Source organism: Pygoscelis adeliae, unplaced genomic scaffold, assembly GCF_000699105.1.
Source record: "Pygoscelis adeliae isolate BGI_AS28 unplaced genomic scaffold, ASM69910v1 Scaffold160, whole genome shotgun sequence".
Lineage (NCBI taxonomy): Eukaryota > Metazoa > Chordata > Aves > Sphenisciformes > Spheniscidae > Pygoscelis > Pygoscelis adeliae.
Window position 1 is genome coordinate 2,670,422 of NW_008824035.1, and position 15,526 is coordinate 2,685,947.

The 15,526-nt window shown below is 39.3% G+C and overlaps 1 pseudogene; it reads left to right on the forward strand.

Annotated features, from left to right (window-relative positions):
- Positions 1-1,519: 1,519 nt before the first annotated feature.
- The window catches only part of LOC103924371, a 44,913-nt pseudogene continuing 30,906 nt past the window's right edge, over positions 1,520-15,526 (forward strand).

A 15,526-nucleotide genomic window follows, 5' to 3' on the forward strand; every position in this document is an offset into this window, starting at 1 on the left:
TAAGAAAGACATAGACCTGTTGGAGCGAGTCCAGAAGAGGGCCACGAAAATGATCAGGGGGATGGAACACCTCTCCTATGAAGAAAGACTGAGAGAGTTGGGGTTGTTCAGCCTAGAGAAGAGAAGGCTTTGGTGAGACCTTATTGCAGCCTATCAGTACTTAAAGGAGACTTATAAAAAAGAAGGAGGTAGACTTTTTAGCAGGGCCTGTTGCAATAGGACAAGGGGGAATGGCTTTAAGCTAAAGGGGGCAAGATTTAAACTAGCTATAAGGAAGACATTTTTTACGCTGAGGGTGGTGAAACCCTGGCACAGGTTGCCCAGAGAGGTGGTGGATGCCCCATCCCTGGAAACATTCAAGGTCAGGTTGGACGGGGCTCTGAGCAACCTGATCTAGTTGAAGATCTGGTTCAGATCTTCAACCCCCCACGGCAGGGGGGTTGGACTAGATGACCTTTAAAGGTCCCTTCCAACTCAAACTATTCTATGATTCTATGACTGAAACACAAAAGCAGCAGCATATCTCTGCTGAGAATCATTTTCTTTCCTTCTAATGGGGAGTGGTGAAAGATCTGGGACTGACTACTTTGTGCTGCAAGCCTACACTGACTCTAAATGAAATACAGAGACCTTTGCTGTAGGTAAATGTAAAAATGGTAAATGAGACATAAGATATGCACGTACACAAATGGAGACTTTTGAAAAACATATGCATAAGTCCCCTTTAAAAAAAAAAACAAAGGCCAGCTGTAATAAAGCATTTAAAGATTAATGACCTTGTTTCCTAGATGTGCATCCAGAGAAATGGATAAGAATCTAGAATCCCGAATCAGGATTTGGTATTTCTCTCTCTAAGAACATGGTATATAGAGTATGGTCATCTTATAATGGCACCCACAGCAGTCAGGGTATAGAGCTGGCATGGCACAGAGATAACCAGAAGGAAATTTTAAATGTGTGTGTAGTAGTAATCTTGATTTTGTTAAAACTTCATCACTCTGCAGGGAAAAAAATATAGATAATTCAGGTCAGTGACAAGCTAAAATGAGGTGCATGGCTCCACAGCTTAGCAATTGACACCCTGCAGAAGTGGGTAACGTTGCATGTCCTGGGTTCTAGCTTCAGGCATTCCTATGTATTCTAAATTCATCAGTTACTGGATAATATAAAAAAACCAGGCCTGGCAGTTGTAGCTCAAACCCAGAAGTCCCCCCTTACAGTTAAGTGCCTTATCTCTTAGGTTACAGGGTTAGAATTAGAGGGGCTCAAATTCTTTCCAGATTATTTCAGCTCACCAGAGAAGAGTTGAAAGTTTGGTGCATTAGCATCTGAACATGCATTAATTGCTGAGAAATGGCATACGTTACACTGGCTCCTCCCCATATACTTAATTTGATGCGCAGTCTGAAAATAAATTCTGCGGAACAAAGCAAACTCAGTTGACCTTTAGGAGCATATAGCATTTCATTAATTTCTCTTGATGTGTAAAGCCTTATTTTTCAGACTTCAATGCAACAGCATGGCTTGCCCCCAACAATTAGATGAGCTTGTCTTTTTTGTGAATGGCAGGAAGGTAAGTTTTTAAATGCTTTTTTTTTTTTTTTTTTTTAATTGAACAGCAGTGCTTTAATGTTTACTCTTCATATTCAGGAAAGCTGTCATTCTGGAGCAACAGTTTATTCATGGATAACTACCTCTTGTCTTTGATCTTCCTTATAGCATCCTGCTTTCTACCACAGTTTTTACATAGTTTGAGTGACTTTGTATCACCCCTCATATCACAGAATTTTTAGAATTATAATTAGTTAGCTGTTTACTAAAACCTTATATGAATATGCTCCTAAAGTTGATGTAGTTGGAGTAAATACATTACTAGTAAAAGAATATGCTGCTTACTAATATAGTTTCAGTAATTAATCAAAAGAAAATAAAAGTAGTTAATTTTTTTCTGTTCTTGATGCCAAAAGCTCACATTTCATTTTCTAAGACATTTTATCACCTTTTCTTACTTTGCAGGTCAAGTGAATAAGAATTCCTATTAACAAACACATCACCTAAAATATATTATAAGCTGAAATGAAGGAATTTTATTTCTTTGTTAAAGAAACAAACCAACCAACCTTGCTATGTATTTTTCTAGAGATATTTTTCAGTTGTTTGGTCAACATTTTTATACTCTAGAGAGAGGGTACTGGCTTTTTTTTTTTAACCAGGTGAATTAAGGGAAAGTAATTCAATTTTTTTCTGTCAGTTATGTTTTATCTGTCATTACATGCCAACTGTGCTTAAAGGCATATTCTGAGACCTTATTTCACTCTGCAGTTCCAAATAAATTCCTGAACTAGTTCATGTTGTCTTACACCTGGTAAATTGGAGCATGCTGCTGGTATAGCAGAATTGTTGAGAGAAGCCAGAGGTTTGGTCTCTTTTCATTCTGCAGTGATGGGTCCTAAAAAATGTTTGCGAAGTTGTTTGTATTATCTTATCTCCAACAAGTTGAAGCATGCCAATGATGCAGCAACATTCTCGAGACAAGGCTAAAGCAAGGCCTGCACAAGCCCCACTCATACACATTAAACTGCATTACATTACATTGAAAATATCTTAGTTACGTATCCTCCCGGCTCTTCTTATACAAAGGTTTTCCTCTGCTTTTATGCTGATGGGTCTCTGCAAATGGAAGTGTTAATATCAACTTCAAGGAGGTAAAAATACACAGAATTTTCACACACACAAGTCCATGGCTTTAAAATGAAGGGATTTCTGATTCGTGCTGATAAGAATCAAGAAAGGATCTAGTCCAAAGACACTTTTCTTTCTACTCTTGTCTGTCCAGTGCTTACTCAGCCTCTCTTCCCTTTCAGTTCTCTGAGTAAGCTATTATTTCTATTCCTTTAAAAGGACATATTTGACCGATACTGCCTGACTCATTCATTTATATACCTGTAGATTGTGATCAAGTGACAGGATCCTGTTGATGAACAAACACATCACATTAATCCACAATATCATAGTTAATCCTTGTGAGATGATTATATTAGATCCCTCTCTAACCCATAATCTCTTTTTTTTTTTATTTCATAATGTAGGTAATAGAGAGGCAGGCAGATCCCGAAAAATTGCTGCTGTAATATCTAAGAAAGCAGCATATTCTTTTTTTGAACTTTGCCTTTGAGTTCTATAATTCTGTAAATTACTGCAACTGGGGATTAAGATGATTTGTTTCACTTTTCTTTGGGAACCAATGTAAACAGAAAAATAAGTAGAAATAACACAACTACCTTGTATTTGGTCTCGGCAGAGCAATCCAGTGCTGTATGTGCATTGTCTGTGTTAGTTACATGGGTGTAACATTGTAAAGTTTGAGTGTAACTCTTCTAAATACTGCCCAAATCTTTACAGCTTCCCAAAGCACGAAAAACCTTTCAGTGCATTTGTAATGAAAATAGTAACTAAAGAAATCAACACAGAACTACTTCCATAGTAAATAATTTATTTAGGCCCCAGTCCTTCAAAAAGTTTGGCATAAGCTTATTTTATTATCTTATTATCTTTATTTTCTGTCATTTGAGACTCTTCAGGTTGCTAACTGCAGTCACGCTCTGTTGACTTCAGTGGCAGTTATCCCAGCTAAGAAGCTGCCATGCAGGTTATGAAGTTAAGCAAGTGTGTTTAGCTTTGCTGTTGAGAGCCTTCTCTGCTGGAAGGAAAACAACATTAATTTAAGGATTAACTGGAGAAGGGCAACAGCGGAAAGTAATTTATTAGCTGCAGCTTTTTTATTAGCTTCCATTGTGCATTGTCCAAGCATTCAGTGGAATAATAAAGTATCTCTTTAACAGTCAAACAGTGTGATATGATTAGTCATATATTGATTACCAGTGGGAATGCACCAGTGGATAAAATTGCACTGGGTTTAAAGAAATCTAGAAACATGGTGAGATCAGATGGAAGACATCATCTAGTACCTAAGCAAAATGGATGCAAATGCACACACCCAGAGGCAAGAGTAATAGGACTACGTATCATTCTGAAAAGGAGGTAAAATGAAAGGAAATGGGAGATTCCACTGGACTGCAGGGCACTGCGACACCAGAAGGAGGAGACTGTGATTTGAAGGTGGAGCCTTTATACTGAGGCACATATTGGAGGGAGTCCTTCCATAGAGAATTTAGGTGTGTGCACTTGGGTATCATGCTCCATTTTAAATTACCATACTCCTTGGATGTTCAGGAAGCAGCGCTGGAAGCATACTGAGGTCTGCTGGTACTGTTCTGCAAAACAAGATACAGATAATTATGTGCGAGGGTTAGGAAAGTATGATGAGTAAGGCTAATAAGAAGACCTATTGCTGTATTTGTTCAAACCATCCCACTTACAGGGTCCTGATTTCAGTCTTCTGGGAATTTACCAGGTATTGACTGTAGAAACTGAAAAACTCGGTATTGGAAGTCTGCCTCACACTCATTTCTCTCTCTGTCCATATCCTTCTCATCTCTTTATGTGCTCTATTTTCATCTGTCTACACATTTTCTTGTCTCTGGAGCTATCTGGTCAGAAGATCCCTCCAATTCTGCACATGCACATAAAACAAGGGAGAGTCAAAAGAATATAAAGAAAAAATAACTTTTGAATGTTGTAATTTTTTTTCTTTAACAGTCTCCTTTGCAGTCTGTCTCTCAGGTACAAAAAATGGCTGTGGAGTAGGAGGCTGCGGTGCCTGCACTGTGATGATATCCACATATGATCCAGTTGCCAAGCAGATACAGTATCCTCGTGCTGATATTTGGAAACAGTAATTTAGTGTTTTGAGAAAACTGACATTCACTGGAAAATATTTGGTTTCTTTCCATTTAGATGGATTTTGGGGAGTTCTGGTACATATTTAAAAGCCTTACCTATAGCCCTCCTCTACAAAGGTGATTACAGGGTTGGCCTCACTATCACGCAGTAACAGAGATTTAGATCCTCTCTCTTCAATCTTTGAAAAAAGCCGAACCAAACCAAAACAAAACCCCAACACCAACCCTCCCCAACTTGCTGGGGAAATGATGTTTTTAAGTTGTGTTCTTTATGATTTGAGATTTCAGCAGCCCTTTTGTCATCTGCCTCTCCTGACTCTCTTGTGCTTATTTGAAGATATGTCACTGTGAATAAGTCTTCACTAGGTGTTTCATGTAATCGTTGATAACATCTCCATGGACTTCAGCAATAGACGCGTTACATTGTAATTGTACTGTTTTGCTCACAGCAAAGTTTGGAGTTCTACTTTCTTTATCTCCCTGGCTCTTGAAACTTTTTTCCATTAGAAATGTTGTGCCTGACTTCATCACATCTAGCTCTAGACTTTAGGTTTCAACAAAATATGTAATATTTTTTTTCTTTTTTTTTAAGCTTAACCTTCCACTTCTTTAATTAGAAAAACTTATCACTTAATGCCTAAGTCCCAGCTGTAGGAACAGGATGCATACTCTCACGGTCCAAGTGCAGGATTTTGTATGCTTGCATATCCTTCTCCCTGTGTCTTTCTGCTCAATCTGAGCATTTCTAGATTAGCTGGAGTATATATCCTTTGTTTCTTCCTCCATGGACCCATATGACAAAGCTATTTAACACCACAGTTCTCCCTCACACCTCAAAGACATTGTCCTGCCAACTCCTGCCTTCTCCCCATATGCTCACTGCATGGTGCTGCTGTCACTACTGTGGAAGGGGTTGGAAGCATAAAAACCAGGATTCATCCAATTCAGGTGAGAGTAAGCTGGACTGTGTAGGGCTGCAAGATAATGAGATTTTCCTGTCCTATGTCTGTAATCAAGTTGGGATCTGTAAGAAGGTGCTGTGAGTCTATGCAATTTAGTGTCTCTGAAGGGATTCTAGAAACTCTGGATTTTGTCTAATCTTTTTAGATGAACAGGTGTTTTTAGGAATTAATACAGCAATTGCTGTATGGAGCATGGAAGGAGCTCCTCCTAATGTACTACCGTGCAGGGAAAACATCACAATCTCCACAACACAGGGCTAGCCAACCGTATGCCATGTAGGATGCCAGCTTTCAGAAGGGGATGGGGAAGAACAAAGAGCATCAGTCAGTTTCATTTAGTCACCAGCATGGCATCTGGCCATCTCATTGAGGACAACATACTGCATATGTTGTAGTAAGGGATGAGTGACTCCAGGTGGCAACCAGACTGACAGGTATTAAATTAGACACATTTTCCCTGTGTGCCAGAGATTTCCCTCGGATTAGGTCAGCTCTTTACTTCCTCCACTCTGGCTTGTCCTTGAAAAGCACAGTCTGACCACACAGATTTAAGAATATTTTCTAAACATCCTCTTTTTTCTCAATATTATTTTCCAAGGGTCTTGACTCTGGGACTGGTCTGTGCTGAAGCTCTGATTGAGGAGATGTTCTGTGTTCTGTCCTTCATGGTTAGAAATATTTAACATATGATTGATGTCTAAACTGAAAGTCTTGGGCCTTATTCTGTTCTCATGTCAAGGAATGAGGATCATGAGGGTCTAAACTGGAGCAAGTATTGTCCTTTAACTAGGTGATTGCTCTGAGCATTTTCCTCATGAATGGTCATAGTGGGATAGTCAAAATGCTGCTACTGGCCTACAGCCAGTAGATGACATACCTGAAGATGGCTATTCAGAAAGCCAGTGAAGCCACATCCTGGATTCAGAGCCTGTTGTTCTGTTTTGCTCTAGGAAAGGCTAGCCAAATGCAATGGCTCCCAGTGTGGCTTCTGCACCCCTGGAATGGTGATGTCTGTATATGCTTTACTGAGAAACCATGTGGAACCTTCCCCAGAGCAGATAATTTCTGCCCTGGATGGTAGGTTTCAGACAGTAAATTGTAAAAAGTATAATAAAGGGATAAATGTTTGATTGCCAAGGTCATAAGTATGATTGAATCAAAGAGTGGTAGATGATGTTCCAAAGTGGAATTTTGCCATAGCCATGGTGGTTTAACGACATCTCAAAATCATAAAAAGGTGGTTCACACTGGAGACTTCAAATGGGATACACAGTGGCATTTAGCACTGGCTAAATATTTCTGAAAAACCCTGCCGTTGCACAGGATACAGGCCAATTATAGACAGCTACACATCTTTTGCTAGGGTAGGTAAATATTTTCAAATGTGTTTCTTATTTTGGGACAGTTGGTGGCATCTGAAAAGGCTGAGCCTCCTTGAAGTACCTGGAATCTAGCTTCATTTGGAAATTCTTTTTGGTTGAGCCTTTGGAAAATATGGCTCTTTTAGTTTCTAAGTGTGCTGGGCACTTACAGCTGCCACTGACTTTAGGTTTACATGTACCCTTGCGATGCACTTAAGAATCCTTTGCATCAGTTCCAATGACTTGATCCAGGCACCACTGAAGGAATTTTGAGTTTTTTCCATTTACTTTATGGATACTTGGGTACCCAAAGGGAACTCACTCCTAGGGGCCCTATGGTTTAAGAGGTCTCCTGGAGCAACTTCAAGTGACTGAACAAATCTGCTTTGGAACAGGAAGAATCAAAACATTAATTTACAAATAAATCGCAAAACTGCCTCATTGCTTTTATAGAGATTTCTTTAGGAGCCAACATGTTGCCAACTCAGAGGAACTGGACAATGCTGCTTGGATCAGGAAGAATGTGTGTGTTCATCTTCTACAGGAGGACAGGTAAGTTACACTAGATTTTTTTTCATTATCTCCTGTTTGCATTATAAAATTTGTAGAAAAGGGCCATCTTGAATTATGGCAGCAGCTACTTTTCTGTCCTTGGGCGTTTAGACCAGACTGAACTCCGTGCTCTGTGCTCTTGGTGCTGCAGAAAGGTAGCACAAGCATATCTGCATTGCTGTGTAGTCAGAATGCAGACAGGTTGACCTATTCAGTGACATTTTCCAGTGAGAGTGTGGATCTCAATATTAAACATTTAAGTCTACTTTGTTTTGTGAGGAAGAAAACTGTTGATCAGAGACACCTTTCTTAAAAAAGCTGGTCTTGATGTGAAGTTGAACTCCCTTAACAGAAGTTCTGCAGCCATCAGCATGGCTTGTTTCTGTGTGCTTGAGACACGAACTCTGAATTTCTGAAGATGAAACAAAGCTATTCCTGTGCAATGTCAGTTTGTACTTGTAAAGCCTTTCATAAGTGTTACTGTGTGTTAGCGGCTCCAAGATCTTCAGGGAAGAAGTGTCTCATTCTTCTGCATTCTATAGTAATTGATATATTGGTACTGCTTCAAAATACATGTTTTATTCTCACTCTACATATGCACATTCTAAAATCACAAGTCACCTCATTTGTGTTTCTTCTGGCAAAGGTTCCACAATTGTTATGTATAAGGGTACACATGGGAACTCCAGTACACATAAAGCCTTCAGAAAGGTCCTCCATTCCCTGTGTGCATCTCAGAACTTGTTGTCTTCATCCACCTGCAAAAAGAGGCCACAGTGCCCTAATATGACTCCATCTTGCTTCATGATGAGGAATTGAACTCCTTGGATAAATTTCCTCTGACTGAAAAACTTTAAGTAACCTCTAAAATAAAATGTCTTTGGTGATTGGAGGAAAACTTGTTTTGACAGTGAAAAACCTTAGAGCCCCAAGGAGTGTAACTGGATGTGTGTGTACATTTGTGCACGTGTGTATTGTTTCTGCCCCTTTAAGAACTGAAAATTGTTGGCCAGCTGCTGCCAAGGTTGTTTGAAGCATGAATCTGGCAATGCAGCAGTTACCAGTTACAAAACAGCACTTACTTTGGGTGCTCTTTTATTTGGCTTTCACTGATTCGCTCATAGTTAAATAGCTGGTGCCTAATTATTGTGAAGATCAACGGAGAGCCAGAATTTTTTGCCATTTCATCAATGGAGTCAGTCAGTAGACTAGGTCATGCAGAGCCAGATCTTATAGTAACCATGGCCATGATCTGCTCAGAGTGCCCAGAGATAATGCCTGTTTGGGGAAGGGATAAGAGACTTCAGACTAGGATATATCAATCTCTTTTCCTATTCAATATACTTGAGACCTGTTGCGATCTGGTCTGATAAGATTTTTAATTCTGAAAATAAATCAGTGAGGCAGAAAAAACTAACCAGTGCTGGTAACATGGCATATCCAGAGTCTCCTTTCATGTAAGCTCCTGAAAGCTCAGAAGATGCATAGCCTCAGCAGAAAAAATACATTTATAAACAAGAAGACTCCATCTTGCTTCATGATGAGGAATTGAACTCCTTGGATAAATTTCCTCTGACTGAAAAACTTTAAGTAACCTCTAAAATAAAATGTCTTTGGTGATTGGAGGAAAACTTGTTTTGACAGTGAAAAACCTTAGAGCCCCAAGGAGTGTAACTGGATGTGTGTGTACATTTGTGCACGTGTGTATTGTTTCTGCCCCTTTAAGAACTGAAAATTGTTGGCCAGCTGCTGCCAAGGTTGTTTGAAGCATGAATCTGGCAATGCAGCAGTTACCAGTTACAAAACAGCACTTACTTTGGGTGCTCTTTTATTTGGCTTTCACTGATTTGCTCATAGTTGCTTTCATCCAAGTTAAATAGCTGGTGCCTAATTATTGTGAAGATCAACGGAGAGCCAGAATTTTTTGCCATTTCATCAATGGAGTCAGTCAGTAGACTAGGTCATGCAGAGCCAGATCTTATAGTAACCATGGCCATGATCTGCTCAGAGTGCCCAGAGATAATGCCTGTTTGGGGAAGGGATAAGAGACTTCAGACTAGGATATATCAATCTCTTTTCCTATTCAATATACTTGAGACCTGTTGCGATCTGGTCTGATAAGATTTTTAATTCTGAAAATAAATCAGTGAGGCAGAAAAAACTAACCAGTGCTGGTAACATGGCATATCCAGAGTCTCCTTTCATGTAAGCTCCTGAAAGCTCAGAAGATGCATAGCCTCAGCAGAAAAAATACATTTATAAACAAGAAGAAAAAGCTAATTTTTATTGTGTGCTGTCGGTATTCAGTTCTTGCAGTGCTTAGGCAAGGGTGGAGAGGCTCTCCTTAAGCAGAAAAGAAGTCTTTCTGATCAGATGGGCTGCTACATTGTTTGTTGTCACATCAAACTCTGTCAGAAAGCTCCTTAACAGGCACAGTTTATGAAAAGAACATAACTATACCATCCAGCACTGCGGTTTCCCACAGTAGACATTTCACGCAATGTGGCTGCTACACATTTGCTATGACCAGTTTCAGGAAATACTGCAAGATCTTTCTTGAGGCTTGATGTATTTCAAGCAAAGGCTTGAGAGTCATTAGTATGATAATCTCCTGTCTTTAGAGTAGTTTGTGAATAGGTATAACAAAACTAAACATTAAAAATCAATTTGGGCATCTTGAATTTTTGAATGCAACTCAACCTATAAAGTGTCAAAACTCAATGTCACCTCAGGAAAGAATCTCATCTGTTGACAAAGACTTGCAAATTACTCTGAAAATATGCATTCTTCTTTTTTTCCCCCAATTTCTTTGCAGATTCATTCAGGTATTTACAATCCAGAAGAATTCCCACTCATGGATCCAACACAGGAATTTATATTTTCTCCTGAACTAATGGTAGGCCTTATTGGCTTTTGTTATCATGCAAGCATGACTGAGTTCCTGCAGGTGTTGAAAACACAATGTTTTTGTTAAGTCGAAAGATCTATCCTCAGATAAACAGAAAAGATCAGTTTTAGTCAAACATAATGAGGCATTTCAATGTGTTTAATCTATATGTTGCCATTATTACAACTAGCTCATATTTTCAAAAAAGAAATTGTTTGCCTCTCCAGAACCAAAACTGTGTTTCCAGACTTTTCCCAAAAGCACTCCTTACTGAGAACCATTTCATTTTGGACCAGTTGGCCTTTTTTGTGGAATATAGCATTTTCTTTGAAAGTTCCCAAACGAGCTTCTCCATCTTTTCTGTCTTGTGATTCCCTGTTGAATTCAAGTGACCACAGGACCCATTGTTTCTTTCCAACTGGTACATAGACCCTGGCAACCTGAGACTGGACTTACAGGTGGGAAATGCTGCAGGTCCACAGGAAAGGCAAAGGACTTGAAGAGGAAAGAAGAGGGTTTATTGCAGTAGTTATTGGAAAGTCACAGAAGGACAGATGGAAACTCTAAAGGAGGAGGCGTAAAGTGCCCATGATCTGCAGAGAGAGGCAAGAGAAGAGAGCTGTGAAAATGGTAGTGCAGGATTTACCCAGACCAGACTGAGTAGAATCCAAGCAGGCAGGTCCAGGCTGGTTTTTTAATTCTCACTCATGTTTCAACAGCTTCTTGTGAAATTCCTTGTTTGCACTCCTTTTGCAAATATTCATGGGCACTTCTTGCTGTTATTACACAGCCACCTCAGAGGCACAAAAGTTCATTTGAGTTCTGGGAAAGCATGGCATGGTTCTTTGATTTGTTACTGCATTACAGAGTGCTTTTTGCTGCAAGGCAGTTGGCTCTGTAAACATTTGTCATAGAGTACAAGTTCCTTGTTTAATGATTGCCTCTCAGTGCAGAACATGCATAGTAAGGCATAAGCTCCTTTATGAAATCATGAAGTGGAAGGCAGATTTGCCTTTCTGCTACTTGACCTGTCTTTGAGAGACTCATGCTTTAAGCATGCAAGTATTAAGTGGACATTTTGCAACTCTTATACTTGGATTAAAGATCTTGGCTAAACTACTGCTGGCTCAAAAATCTGTTCAGCCAGAAAGGACATGCTGTCGTCTGTTCTACATGTTCAGACTGAGTTGCCAGGAGGAGTGAACTGCTTCTCCAGGCTACACAAGGTCTTTAACATGACCTTGATTGATTATGCTGAGCTTGTTCAAATCCCATTGGAGTCTGTTTCAAGCTCTCAGTAGATTTAAACAAGTTGGGTGTTAAGCTCCGTGTTTAGAAATTAAACCTGCTTGGTGAATATGCTTTAAATGTCTGTAGTACTGGAAAAAGCACGTGAAATGCAGCTGTGAAGATATCTAGGCAGTAATATTTAGTGACAGATTCTTCTATGGCAGGAGGGGTGCCCACACCACTAAGATTATGACTGGTTCCACAGACACATAGCTCTTTTTTCGTGTTTCAGGCATGTGTTTTACCTAGAAGGCAAGTCCATAGTTGCAACAGTTTTCTGGCTTGTCCACTGATCTGTTTGTTCATTGCATTTCTCAGTGATTGCTTTTGCATATTTTGAAACCATGATTCCACATGGCACTTGTCAAATATGAAAAGAACATACATGGTATTCTCAGGGGAAAAAAAGGATATATTTAGTCTTGTAAGACAGGAGGTGCCTGAAAAATGCTTTGATTAAACAAAAATGTAAACACCGATCAACCATCCCAAGGAGACAATATTTCTGAAAAGATTAGTCCTTGCAGACAAATGGGAACGTAGCTACTTTAATTTTAAAAAACATTTTACATATTGTAGAAACTAGTCTGGATCTAGTACAGTAGATACAAGACACTCAGCAAATGGGGATGCAGTGATCCTCCCCGACTAAGAGAATACACTTCTTGTATTCTGTCACATATGCAGTGAGATTTTGGCATCCTGATTTCCCACAAAGTCCAGTCACCTTGCTTTATTGTTTGCATCATATACAAAGGGTGTCTTGCAGAATCATCAGAGCAGGAGAAAGGAAAACATAAGGCTAATCTCCTACCACTCATTTAGCGTGTCTCTTACCAAGTCATTTAGCTGGTTCTCATCTCAGTTTCTCGAGCAATAATATAGTTACAATAAAAGCTCAGCATTGTACAGCACTTCAGGAACATCAGATGAAAAGCCCCATTAATGTCTCACTGTCTATCATGACAGTGTCCTAGTTGTCAATATGGTGGTTTATACTGACATTAGTCAAAATTACCAAATCTTTGTCTTTTCCACCATAGAGAATGGTTCGAGAGCAGCAAAGAACAACTCTGATTTTCCATGACAAGAGAACAACATGGATTTCTCCCACTAGCCTGAAGGAGCTTCTGGAGCTGAAAGCCAAGTATCCAAAGGCAGCCCAGGTTGTGGGGAACACCAGTGTGGGTGTGGAAGGACAAAAGATCTTTTGACACAGGGATTATATTATGCAGTAGGCACATAATCTTGCATTTTATCTTCTGGGGATCCTAAATGCATTCTCTCACCGCAATGATTATGCTTCAATATTTAGGCCAATGTCATTTCCTCTGATTTTTTTCAGCACGTCAATAACTAGATTAGGACTAGTATCACCATCGCCTGAGCCCAGGATGCCTAACTTCTCCCAGTAACCTCAGAGAGACAATTTGTGTGAATAAGGAAGGACTCACTCATGCTGATGAGAGCCAAACACTTCACATCCACATTAGCTTGAGCATCACAAAATAGATAATGCCCATGAAAAGGGCACAGTAACCCCATATGCCATGATATTCAGGTACTGGCTAGTTTCTGCATATTATGGATGTTGGGTTTTTTACTTTTATAAATTGTCAGTATAATTTTTTTTTGAGTGAGTAATCAGACAGGAGGAATTTGGTAAGAATATTTCCTTCACTGTTGGGACAGTAAAGGCACAGATCAAAAGAGAACCCTTTGGGTCTTCTAATTATCTGTACATTGCCCAGTAAAGGGCATGGCATTTATTTAGTAATATACCCCCATGATGTGGTACTTGGCAAAGCACCAAATCTTAAGTCTAAAAACTTCAAGTCCCTTCACATCAAGGGAAAGCTCTCTGTTGTCATCAGATCAGGCTCTAAAACAGTTACTGCACAGCAAAGAGGGCTACCATAGAAAGCCTGAGGTTTACAATAGAGAGAGGTAGTCAGATAATCTAGTTACTACATCTATAAACGAGTTTGGGAATAGTTTTTTTTAAAGACATTGAACAAGAAGAGAACAAGGGAATTATGTAGCTCATATAGAAAGGTGGAGTGAGTAGCTAGAAACATGATAAAGCAGGTGTAAAATTGTGTATAGCTCTGAGGTGAGAAGTGAAATCTGAATGTGATATAGGAAAGGACCAGAAACCAGTCCAGAGGAACAAGGAGCCAGAGTCAAGAAAGAGTATATTGGACTTTGGACTTCAGATCGGCCTGTGGACTGCAGAAAGAAGCAGATGAAGTAGACCTGGTAAAAGCAGTAAAATGTGATATTCAAGATACTGCACAACAAAAAAATATAAGACTTTGAAACTACTTAGTTACAATGGTTTTGAACTTTTCAGTCTCCGTGTCAAGGAATATGGTTAATTCTTTAAACAGATCTCCAATCCTACTATCGTTCTTTGCCTTTCAGGACACAAAAAAAGTTGCCATGGTGTCTATCATCCAATCATTCTCCATCCTGTTAGGATTCCAGAAATGCATCTTGTGAGTAGCACAAATGATGGTAAGTCTCCAAGTTACCTCTACTGATGGTACAAACAGTGGTGACTGAATTAACTTGGGTTTTGTATTTTGAAACCAGAAGCAATAAGAACTGTGTAGTCTCATTGGTGCAGAATGTTTTGGGTTTTTTCTCTCTGTAGCAGTCATTTCACTACACCTTTTAACCGGTATGTTAGCTCACCTATGGTCTGGAGATGATGGATGGTGACAGACAATTTATGAAACTGTTCTGTGAAAATATATTTGTTCAAATCTCAAATTTCTGCAGACAGCAAACACAGAGGAAGGCCCTAAGTCAGCCTTATTTTTTTTATGTTTTCACCGGTCATGAGCCTTTCTATCACAACCATTGATCTAACAAAGTCTGCAGAACATTGATTAAGCTAGGGCTAGATTTTTAACACAAAATATTCAGACATAAATTTTGAATCCAGAACATCACAAGATTTTCTTTGGAGTGGCTGGGCTGGATTCTCAGCTAATAGAAATTATCACAGATGCACTGACATGAAAAGGGCTGTGCTAATGTCCATCAGTCAAGAATCCAGTCTGGTAGGCACATCACCTCCATGGGTGGAGGCATTACACCTGTAGCAAAAGAATGAAATGCAGCATCTTCCCTATTGGAAATAAAGCTATTAAAAATTAGAGAAATTAACATTTTGTTACAGTTGCCTTTTTCTCTCCTTATGTTTACCTAGCTGATTTACAGCAGCTACTGAATTATAAATATTTTCAAATTATTATGCTAATATCAGTTCAACTCTGCATTTAAGCAGATCCATCAATAAAAGATTACTTTAGAACACAGCTCCTTTGTTCAGAAAAAATGCTACACAACACTTGAAGACTTCTCTGGAGGCTTACTCCAGTGTTCACTGAAGTCCATGGTAGTGGCTTCTCTGATAATACTGGAAGTGTGATTGAGTGTTTGTGGCTTGGTCTTGGAAGATTCCAATACATCCTTCATCCTAATGAGTCAACTGGTGTTCGTGTCTTTGGGGATACACAGCACAATAAAGGGATATGCATTGGTGTGTGCAAATACACAATGTATATTTGTCAGGTATGTGTGCATACTAGGAACCATTGCTGAATAAGCAAATAGTATCTGCACTTCTTATTGCATGTAATATAAAATGCGTCTTACTATCAT